This window comes from Parasteatoda tepidariorum, chromosome 2 (assembly GCF_982258835.1).
Source record: "Parasteatoda tepidariorum strain Cologne lab strain chromosome 2, Ptep-v5.0, whole genome shotgun sequence".
Classification (NCBI taxonomy): Eukaryota; Metazoa; Arthropoda; class Arachnida; order Araneae; family Theridiidae; genus Parasteatoda; species Parasteatoda tepidariorum.
The window spans coordinates 108,247,338-108,259,874 of record NC_141756.1 but is presented as its reverse complement, the minus strand read 5'-3'; the positions used below and the strand labels follow the sequence as shown (position 1 = coordinate 108,259,874).

General features: G+C 26.8%; 1 pseudogene across 1 annotated transcript; it reads left to right on the top strand.

Annotated features, from left to right (window-relative positions):
* The first annotated feature begins 198 nt into the window (after positions 1 to 198).
* On the top strand, positions 199 to 11,796 carry LOC147816009 (thioredoxin reductase 1, cytoplasmic-like; annotated as a pseudogene). Its single transcript, XR_015431546.1, has 8 exons — positions 199 to 406; positions 1,616 to 1,702; positions 1,789 to 1,865; positions 2,872 to 3,025; positions 6,106 to 6,201; positions 6,393 to 6,481; positions 8,445 to 8,579; positions 11,688 to 11,796. The product of XR_015431546.1 is annotated as a thioredoxin reductase 1, cytoplasmic-like (transcript).
* The last annotated feature ends 741 nt before the right edge of the window (positions 11,797 to 12,537 follow it).

Below are 12,537 nucleotides of genomic sequence, written 5' to 3'. Positions count from 1 at the left end.
TACATTTAGATTTTAAAATGGCTTTTAAGCTTCAACTCGCCCTATTAAAGGGAGGAGTAATATCAACCTACAAAAGGTTATTCGTAGATTAGTTTTTCCTTTTTGTTAACTACTAGGGATGAAAATTATGATCTCAACATATTTTATATGATATGTTAATTGCTATTATTTTTTTTTCTTTGTTAGTGATGTTCTCTTCTCTTTGGAAAAAAGTTCTGGAAAAACGTTATTTATTGGATCTTCATATGTTAATTTGGAATGTACTGAATTTACAGCAGGAATTGGGTTGGATGTCACTGTTCATTCTATCTTGCTTCGAGGTTTTGATCAAGGCATGGCTGAAAGAATTGGCAACTACATGCAGGGGGAAGGCATAAAATTTCTCAGACCTTGTGTTCCTACAAAGGTATATATACATTTAGATTTTAAAATGGCTTTTAAGCTGCAACAGTATTTAAAATTATATAAAATTGTTCTGATACATTTACTCTCTTTGTTATTGAAATTATGATTTAAATTATAATTGAAGAATAAAATATTCGAGTTTGAAATAATAATAAAAATTGATCTTTCTTGATATTTTTGCAAACATCATATTAAAATGGTATACAAAGCAACCATTTATTTTATTTAAAATGTTTTTTAAAATATTGTCCTAAATTTGATTGAAGCTGTAATTTTGTTAACTATAAGGATAAGGATCTGTTTCATTATCTGAACAAAATTCCATGTTCAAAGCTAGGTCTGCCAAATTCATAACTTTAGGAAATACTAAGCAAATCAAAATAAAAGCCTGATTTCAATGTTATTGATTAAACAACTAAATCCTAATTTGATTGAGGCTCACCTAGAATTGTCAATGTTTCTCAATCCAATTTTCCAATGTTGCTTAGTAGGTGTACTATGCAACATGAAATAAATATTTTTATTGACAATGTACATACATGGCGAAGTAATATAAGTAATTTTGAATGGTGATCAATAAATGGCACTAAATAGTCCATTCATCTTTAAACAATTATGTGACAACAAAAGGGGCTGAAAAACAACTATTTATAACATGTTAATACAGGGGTCGATTGGTTATGTATCTACCACAAACAATTCACTCATGCATAAGCAGCTATGCTCTCCAGATTTCACTCTATGTAATTTTTTCCTGTGAGGGTTAGTAAAGAATCTCCAAGTAGTTAAATCATAATTGATTTGTAAGCCCGTATCAGCTGCAATTTCCAGCATCGATACAGACGTGGTGCCTAAAGTTTGGTAAGAAGGTCATTTCAGCCTTGATGTATAGTGCATAACAAAATTATTGCGTATTGAACATTTATGAGGAATGAATTCATAACTTGATTATACTTTTGAAATAAATAAATATTTTTTGTACACTTTGTATTGTTTTCCTATGAAATAGTTTTTTTTTTAATTTACTCTACATTGTATGGAAATATATTGTTATTCTTATGTTATGTTAAAATATATTGTTATGTATTATAAATTGTTTTTAAATTCTTTTTTTATTAGTTCAATGTACTTGCTCTTAAAAATAAGGACCATTTGTATGTGTACAAAATATGTTGTTTCTTACAATGTTTGTAATTGTTTTATTTTATAGATTGAGAAAAATGAATCTGCTTAACACATGTTTAGAGTAATTGGAATAATGGAATCAGGTGAAGAAATTGCTGATGAATATGATATAGTAAGTAATCGTGTTTGATGTCTTGATACAATTATGCTTTACTTTGTTATGCTATTTTGTAAATTTTTTACCAACAAATTTTTCAGGTATTATTTGCTATTGGTGGTGATTCCTGTACTACTGGCATTGGATTAGAAACTGTTGGTGTAAAAGTTAATCCCAAGTATGCAATTTTTATTTATTTATTTTCTTTTTCAAGACTGCATTTTTTTTAAGTCATAACATTTTTTTTAAAGTTCTTACATCATATAAAATAATGCTGTTTATTGAAGACTATACTATTTTCGCAATTGTTTTGCAATCTGAAAAATTTGTAAGCATTATAAAATTTTTAGAATTTAAACTCAAAATTTATGGAGTTCATTAGACTGCCAAATATTAATATGGTTTTTCTAACTGAAGCTTTTTAATAACAAGAAATTTTAAAACTTTGAAAATTTTAAAATTTAAATTGATTAAAATTTAAATCATTTATTTATATCAGTATGTAGATTTTTCAATTATTTTTTTAAATAAACTGATTTAAATCATGATTTCAATTATGAATTAAATTAGAATGCTACATTAAGCAATGCTTTAAATAAAATACTAAAAATGAATTTTAGTTCTAATGCTGTAATAATCAATAAAAAATAAAATACTTTTTTCATTTGTTTCAATATAATGGGGCTTAACATTTTACAGTATGCTTATTAACATAATGCTGCATTAACTAAAATAGTGTATAATGAAAATGCCCAAAAGGAGTATAAAGTACTTGTATAAAAGTATTCGGTATAGTACTTCATTCCTATTTATGCTTTTGATTGTGTCAGTCATAATGCATCTTTATCTCGATAAAATAGTGAAGAAAAAAAATTTCTTTCACTCTTTGTCTTAACCCATTCAATAACTACATTATTTAGATTATTTTTTAAAACTATCCGAACATAAGTTTGGTGACACTCTATTTTTTTAAAGAAGTTTTAGACATCTTCTGTTCATACTAAGATTATTTTAATTAAATAAATAATGAAAAATTAAATTTTTGAAAATGTTTTTAAAAAAATCAAACTTTGTTTCTTAAAAAATTAAAACTTATTTGGTTTAAATCAGCCAACCTTGAAAGATTATAATGATTTGTATGAATTTTTTCAGAAATTGTTTACATTTATAACTTTCTATTTTAGAAATGGTAAAATTCCCGTTGTGAATGAACAAACTAATGTTCCATAGATCTATGCAATTGGTGATATTTTGGTGGGAAAGCTAGAATTGACAGCTGTTGCAATAGAGGCAGGGTTGCTACTTGCTCGTCGATTCTATGGAAATAGTTCTACCCAGGTATATTATTTTTCTCAATTGTCATTATTTTATCAAGAAATTGTGAGGTAATGTCTATGCGATATGTTTAGCTAAACATTATTTTATTAAATTGTGACTATCCAATTTGTATACTTATTCAACAGATTGGTACTGGTAGTAAATAGAGTGCATGTCCTGTATTAAACTGAACAAGTGTCCCCTGCAATTTCCATCAATACCAAATGAGTGCTCCCTCCCATTACCCTCTCTTATAAGAATATATTTTCTTATCATATGTAGCAAATATGGTCTTTTTTTTTTATTCCCAGTTAGTAATGTACGCAAACCAGGAAGATGATGGGATTAATAAGAGTATAGACATTATTTTTCATAATGATTCTGTTTTTCTTTCGATAATTTAAAGATTGAGAAAATTTTTGTATTTTTGCCTGTTTCGTAAGAAAATTTTCTCATTTTTATTCCATTCTTTTTTCATTTTGTTTGTCTACTGTTTATTGATTGCATATGTTGCTATAGTGCTGACATTTTTCATAAAAACAAACATATAACAAATGCAGGCATTATAAGTTATCTAATGTATATTTATTTCTTATAATTCAGAAATTTATTTCTTATAATTATATTTCTAAAATCTATTTAATTAAATTATTTGGTTTCATACATTGTTTCTATAAATATGATTATTAATAACTTTAACAAATATCATGGCAAACATGTTGATTTTGTAACTTTACAGATTGTAACCTCTATACTGTTTAACCGCTCCTTACTAAGACGCAAATCTTTCTTTAAAATTTCAGGGGTGCCTTATAAGTATTTTGCAGCATTTGATTTTTGTTGAGAATGATTAAATCCATGATTAAAAAAGTACCAATTAATATAGGAGAAAATGAATATTACAGTAAAATTTTTATTTATAAATAAGTTAATATGCTTCTTATACTGTCCTTACAACACACTAATGAAATTTTAATTATAAAGAGAAACAATTGCCTGATTTTCAAAAACAAGAAGAAAAAAAATCACTTATTTGGCAACCTTGATATAGCTTTACTTTTATTTCTGGTCTGTTGTATTATTGTGTACATAGCATAGCTAGTTAATTTTTATTTCTAACATGTTGTATTAGCAAGCAAATGCTTGCGTGAATAAGCCTTTTGCTGTCTCAAACAATTATTAACAGTCAACAAGAAAATACATGCTAGCCAAATGGCAAGAGAATGGACCAGATACAACAACTCGTAACTTATGCTGATTGAAAGAGTACTCAGTTTCTGCTATAGTAATCGCAATCCATATATGCAAAATTATATTTGATTATTTTTGGACTAGGAACTTAAGATATAAGTTTTATCTATTTATTTTTTGAACAAAAAACTGTTACGTTTCTAAGTAACAGAGATATAAAAATTTAGTATTTTTCGGACTGTTTAGCATTTTTAAAAGGTGCATAAAGGTGCATCTTTATCAATTCGGTATGATCAATAATAATAATTAAATATTTTTGTTGAGTATATATATTTTTTAATACCTTTCACTTATTTCATTTATAATGATAATTTTCACAATTTTAATTTAAAATTAATTTTTGCTAAAGTGATTAAAGTAATTATTAATTAAAAATTAGAATTAGCAACACAATATTGAATTCATTTAAAATTGGGCATAAAATGTTTCATGATGGCTAATATAATCAAAAATAGAGTTGTTTGAAACTTTTGGTTATTTATCTCTTATTGTTACGTATATATAATTTTTTATATTTTTTTCAGTACTTAAAAATATTTTTAGTTTTTAGAAGATATTTTTTGATGAAAAAATTGGCCATATACCCTGTTTTAATAATGAAAACGGGATGAACTCAAAACAGTGCACATCCTCCTGATGGAAAATTATGAAAAGAAAAACGTAAATTTAGGCACGATGAATTATTAAATCAAGAATGGATGAGGGGTCTGTGCTTTTGCTAGTGATAACTTTTGATTCTTACCAAGGCTCTCTCTCAGTTTAAAAATTTTTACTTTAAAGTTTCAGAATACAAGATGTGTAGGTGGTAGTAATTTAATAATGACTATTTTATAAAATAGAGTTGTTTGTACATAGCTGCAAACCTTTTATCCTTAAATTTCAATGTTTAAATTTTTATGTAAATCTATAAAGCAGTTGTAGAAAGATGTAAGAGAATAAATTTACTCTAATATATTTAAACTGAGAAAAATTTCATGGGTTGTATTTGTTGAGAAGATGGTTAAATGTAATATTAATTAAATGTATAATTATAAGAAATACTTTATGATTATTTTTGAATGACAATCGTGCATGACTTATGACTATGTTAAAATATTTTCTTTACAGATGGTTTTTCAATTTATTTTGGTTTCTTGAAATTATATAGAAATAGTTATAGCTGAGTTAGGCCAAATATTACTCAGACCAATATTGGTAGACTACCAATAGAATGAGAAATTAATCATTATTTACCACACAGTCAAATTATAATGGTTTAAAATAGCAATGATATTCATAATGTTCCCTTCCAAATTTTATTTAATTTATAGTGGTCAACATAGATGATAGATCTTAACAGCCACGCAAAGAATTTCTTTGTCTGTCTTTTTTTCTACCTAGATAATAAAACTCAATTTAGACAGATGTATGTTATTTTACTACATAAACATAATTTTTTTGTAATTTTTCTTTGAATTTTGATAGATTTTACTTTCAATTCAAAATCAAAGTGTAACAGCCGCGTGTCCATAATGTTTTAAATTTATTAAAGTATGATCTTCTTGTATAAGTATTATTTATTACAAAATTTTTATGATCTGTTCTACATATATTTGATCGGGATCCTATCTAATGTATTATTTGGCAAAAGGTTAAGGTAACATTTAAAAATTTATTATTTTTGTTTAATTTTAATATAAAATTTATTAAAACAGTATTAAAATTAATGTGATCATCTCAATTCAATGATAAAATTTTAACATTATCTCTCAATCTCATCTTTAAAAAAAAAAAGCATTAATTTTTTTTGTATGGTTTAGATGTTTTTCTTCCTAATTATAGTTTCTTAACTTTTTGCATTTATATTTTAGTGTGATTACAATAATATAGCGACTCCTTTAGAGTGTGGATGTATTGGATTTTCTGAAGAAAAAGCAATAGACACTTATGGAAAAGAAAATATTGAGGTACATGCTTTGCCATTAGCTATTTTTTAAACCAGCATTTGCAGGGATACTTTTTTATTCTATGTTTTATTCTCTACAACTTTATTTATTTATTATTTATTGGCAGGGTTGCTCCTTTTCTGTCCATAAGATAGAGTTTTCTATTATAGTTCCAACTTCACGATTATCAAATATTTATTTATTTTACACAGGTCTACCATTCTAACCTGACCCCTCTCGAGTGGACTGTAGAGAAGGAAGTGTTTGTTATGCGAAACTAATATGCCTTAAAACTGATAATGTAAGTCTTTATTTATTTTTTTAAAATTTTTATTATTATTAGAGTTGCTAACTCCACTAACATTGCCTTTTTATATCAATTTTCTATAAAAAGTACTCACAGTCTTTATTTTAGAAGAAAATTCTTGAAATTTAAAAAGTTTCTAAGAAAATCTTTTTAAAAACATGCACTTTTTTTTACTAGTTTTATTGCTTCTACAGAACTGCCAACTCTCTAGGCTTTTACAATTTATTTTAATGCAAATTTCTTATAGTGGTAGCTAAGTTTAAGTTCTAATGTATTATTTTTTATTCACTTGAACTTATTTTACACACCACTACTTATAAATAATTTAAAAGTTCATCTGCTATGCCACTTTAATGTTTAAACTTAAAATGTTGGCAAAATTACTAAAAATTCTGAAAGCTTTGGATTTAAATGTCTACTACTCCATAAAATAGTTTAAAAATTAAGAATAAGAAAAGTTAAGATAATTTATTCAAGACTATTCCGAAGTATACTACACAATGAAAACATTTAAAGAATACTATACAGCTATTAATTTAAAGTCTCTAGACTGTATCAGATTCAATAGCGTTATACCTCTTTATTTGAAGGCAAATGTAACAGAACAATGTGAAATTTTTTTGACTGGAATAATTCCTTTTAATAATTTTTTAAGTGCTTAATAATATAATAATCGATTATTTATATGCATATTTTTCTTAATTTAAAAATATACATATTTGGTTTATTCAGCTTACCTTAAGCTAATGTACCAGAAATTTTCTATCTCGTAATAAAAAAATAGGATGTTTGCTTATACACCAAACTATCAAGCTCTCACTGGCACAAACATTTTATTTCAAGTTTTTTGTGTGAATGTTCATGTTATTTCGTGAATATTCATTAACTATTATCAATAATGCCAAAATCACAGCAGTTGGCAGTCTTCTTCAATTTATTGTTTCATAAAGATAACTATAATTATCAGTTTTCTTCTTAATTTATTTTGATCTATCTTCACATTGAATTGGATTTACAAGATTCAAAATAGAGTTTACAAGAAAGATCTGAGATTTGTTACCAAATGTTAGCATTCGTGATATCGCACCATTTTTTAAAGTCATTTTTGATAAACCTTTTCTTATTTTAATTTTTTATTTGAAGGTGTTGACTGTTATTTCCCCCCCTTTTTTATGTTGTTGGGAATTAAAGAAATATGCCTCATAAGCAAACTTTCAAATCGGGGGATTACACTACTTTTTTCCGCTCTCCATTTCCCCTTAAAAAAATTTTAGTATGTATTGCATCAGTAACTGTCCTGAGTTTTCTAAAAATGTTGTTTTGACTTTTATTTTGAATCGCGATGAAACCTGAAATCTTCTAGCTTTTTAAATAACAAAAAATTCAGACGGATAGTTAATAAGATACTTTTAAACTTATTATAATTAGTTTGAAACCTTTCTATAATTTTAGACCATTTTTATTTTAAAATTAATTCAAGAATATTTACATCTTGTTCTGTGGGTTTTTAACCTATTTATTATTCAAGAATATGTTTAACAAGTATCAAAATTGAGTTCAATGTATTCTACAACTTGAAATTGTGAATGCAAGAATGCAGTAAACATGGCGTGAAACTTCTACTTACTGGGTACAATGTTGCATATAAGGCAATAATACTGCGTGTTGTCATATTTACAGTTAAAATTACTGCATTATTATTATAATTATACCTGGTGGGAAGTAAACCTGAAACACTTCCAGACCCTGAAGCATTAAATTTCTAGTAGTTAGTGTAATACAATTTTGTATTTTATTTTCTCTATTAGTCACTAGAAATTTTTGTTAATGAAATGTTTGATAAATTGTGCATTAATTGTCGTAAAATTTCCATATTATAAAAAGTATTGTCTTTTTTTTTGTTTATGTTAGCAGCTATGTATATTCCACATTGTTATATATGCAATTGTATTTTTAGGAAAAAGTAATAGGATTTCATTACTTGGGACCAAATGCTGGAGAAGTCACTCAGGGATTTGCGCTAGGCATGAAGTTAGGTGCTACAAAAGCTGACTTTGATGCAACAATAGGAATCCATCCAACATGTGCAGAAGTAAGACTTGATTATTTATTGCTGTATTCTCTTTGCAAACTTTGTACAAATGAGTTCAGGTTTTTGTTGCACCGAACCTGAAGATTTGTATTTTGTGCAAACCAGAAAATTTGCCAGTTTTTTTAAAAAATTTAGTTTAATCGAGTGAGAATTTACTTCGTATACTTATTACTTTTGGATTAATTATTTTTTATAGCTTATTAAACTCTATTACAATTTTTGATTATTTTTAAAAATAGGATATCAAAAAATTATTGAACATTTCTGATAGTAGTTTCATCTAAAAATTTATTTTAAAGTGAGTTTGAAGACATCAGAAAATTGCCCTTTGGTACAAAAACAGACAAATAATTTAAAATTTGTCACAAAATATTAATATTTATTTTTAAACTTCAGAATCATATGTTATTTATATGATGTAAGTATATTAGACTTTTCCCCTGTTAAACATAATTATGCATTTTTCCCTTTTAGTTTCTGTGTTCTTTTCAAAAGTTTTATCTGATATACATATATTTTGACAGAATGCAGAATATTTTGAAACTCACTTTCAAATATTTTAAAGGCAAACTCACTGGCAAATGTGATAGAAAACATCTAAATAAGCATTTTTCACCATCCAATACATTGACAAAAAGCAAGCATAATGTGGATGTTACACCTGTGACGTTGTTGGTGGCGCACATCATTTAATTTTCGTCCAATTAATTATCTCCTCTATTCATTTGCTTCTTCTGTAACAGTAATGGATACCTCTTAGTGTTTCACTGCTTTCTTTCCACCTATTCATTGCGTGGTAAAAATTACTTGTTTAGATGTTTTTTATTCCCTAAATTTTTGCCCAGAAGTTGTGAAACACCCTGTATATATTTATATTTGTTCTTACAAATATATATATTGTCAAAAAGTTCAACAGCTAATAGTAACAAGCATGCTATTAGCGGTTCAGTTAATTTCCATCCATCTTTAATCAGCACCTACTGTTAATTAAAATGCTGCAAGATTTCCAAATAAAAAAAAATCTACATATTTTAAAAAAGAAAGGCATGTGAAATCTATTATTAACATATGAAAAGCCTCTTCATCACTACCTAATTAAGGCTGATAGAAACGTGTTAAGGATTATTTATTGATGTTATTGATTTTTCTTCCAAGTGATAAAAATCCTGTCATATTGGTAGTTTTTTTAAATGTTTAAAAATTGTGGGTTCTTTGGAAGAAATATAAAATAATGATCAGGGTTCCTTAAAAGTCCTTAAAAACTGCTTAACTTTTATTTTGGAAAATAAGGGCCCTTAATAGTACTTAATTTTGGTAGAAGGTTTTTAAAGGTGCTTAATTTTTCAGCATCACTATAGTTGATAAGAACATTTTTTCAGTTCATTGTTTTAAAACAAATAGTCATTCTTTTATCACCTAGAATTAGACCATGCACCGAGAGTAAAGCATTTTAGAGAGACAAGAAGGGATGTGTGTGAGAGGGCTACGGGCAAGGAGAAGAAAGTATGTCCTTTTATTAATGCATTGGTTCTTTCATTAATATATACTGCCTTTTGCCTAGAATGATACTCTATGAGAAGAGTGACATTCTAAAAGAAAAGAATAGAGTGTGGACAAGGTGAATACTGCACATGGAAGAGATAGTGCTTTTTCTTTGGGGGGGGGGGGAGGAGTTCTAAGGTACTGAAGTGGAAAACTCAAACTGACCTTCAAAATTGACTGAATTCAAAAAATTCAGTTCTACTGGTAATGTATTTGCTCATAGGAACAAAGTAAAACCCTAAGAATCGAAGTATCAGAAAAAATTTTGAACTAGTATCCATAACGAAAACTATTTCCAAAATTCTTGGAAGAATTAAATAAATTTGCATAATATTTCAATGTGTAATTAGTAACTGTAAATTAATAAGAAGCAGTAAAATTTTTTTAAACTCATGATTGTACTAAAAATTAAACAGATCTGTAATAAACAAGGTTTGAAAAATCCCATCCCATCTAGATTTTGCATCAAAAACCTGAGATTTATTGGGGTTTTGGTGAAAACCTCAAGTTTTTTCACAAATATTTTACATTTTTATTCCTGAGTACTAAATAAGAATGCATGATTTGATCCTAACGAGATACTTAAATATTTGGTAACTATTTATAACTTGTGCTGCAATGTAAATATTTTTCAAAGTTGTAGATTGTTACGTTAATGTTTTTATTTCTTAAGGATAGGCAGATTGTTACATAGAAATTCAAATCTATTCAATTAAAAGATCCCAAACTTTTTGAAATTAATGTCGATTAGAATAAAAAGCAAACTTAGATTTTAATAATCATTTCGAATCCGCATGTGGGTTCGGTAAGATTATTGCCTTCTCATTTGCAACTCTACTGCATTTTGCAAGACATTCTCAATTTCAGATTTTCACCCTCCGAACCGAAAAATCTCTTGTCCATATTATAATGCTAATAATAATCAAGAAAAAGAGTTCTTTGTCAGAAACTAGTTATTTTCTCATAATCATCTAAAGTCTTTAAAAATTATTTTGTATTTTGTTAATGTATATAGTGCTTAAAAATATTTTTTGGGTGCTTAAAAGGGGCTTATTTTTTGTTGAAAGATTTGGCTATGCACTCTGTGTAACCGATTGAATATCTATGAATCCTTGTTGGTATTAGAAATTACTTCCATTAGAGAATCAGCATTCATAAATTTCCCATAATTTTTATATTTTGGACTTCCGGACCTGCAAATAATAAATCCTAAATAATCATGTTGCAATTTGTTTACATTTTGATGCTTTGAAATTTTTTTCTCCAGCTTTTGAAATTTCATGCTTTATTCTAAGTTCACATGAACACTATTTTTCTATACAAAATTTTAAATAATTTCAGTAAGTGAAAAAGAGTTACTTATGAAGGATTTCTCCCGAAGTACTATGTTCTATAAAATTTAATTGTATCTGATTGCAAATAGGTAAAACTACTGCTCACTGTACAATAACCAAATGTAAACTTATTATTTCCGTAATTGTAATTTTTCGCTGGAGTTTTAACAACTCCTTTCTTAAAAATTTTTTTAGTTAGTAAATATAGCTAATTTCATTTGTATTTTAACAGAAACTGTTTATGATGGATTCAAATGTAATACCTATTACATAAAGTTAGCATTAAGTGCTGAGGATCAATACTTAGCTTGTGGTTCCAGCAGCAATAAAGCTTATGTTTGGAAAGTAAGTTTTATTTCATTTTAACTTATCTCCCACATTTCTTTAAGTTTAAGCAAAACGTCAAGACAGGTGGAAAAAAATAACTTAGTTCTGGGTGTTCAAAGGGAAAACTATTGTACAGAGAGTTTTCAGGGAAATTCACAATCAGCCATGAATGTCCATGGAGCTTTTGCAATTAATAATGATCACTCATTTTAAAGCAAATCTTTTTCAATCCATTATATGGCATTACGAAAACTTAATTCATTGATGCGATTATTTTTTTTCCTTATCAGCAATGTAATTATATGAAATAGTTCTTATTAATAAGCATTATTTCCACTTTTTCTTATTCATTTATTTATTTAAATTTAAGATATGCTTCTTAAAACATTAGATTGATAACTACGAACTCTACTGGTTTTTCCGGTTGACTACTGGATTTTGTCAGTTTCTCCTGGTCAACTGGTTTCATAAAAATCCTGATTTTTGTATATTTTAGAAAATTCCCTAAAATTGGGTAAATTTCCTTAAAAAATCTCACCTGAAATAAAAATTTTATGCAGATTATTGCCTGCTTGAATATTTAAATAAGTGTTACTAATACATAATGAAGCGAGCCTCATTTATAAATATTAGTTTAAAATTTTTCCAAAATGTTAAGTTTATTTTCATTCCGAATTTGCTTTTTAAATTAATTAAATAATCTTTTAACTATCTTTGATGAATTAAATGCCTCTTTACTGTTCAAAATTATGAGT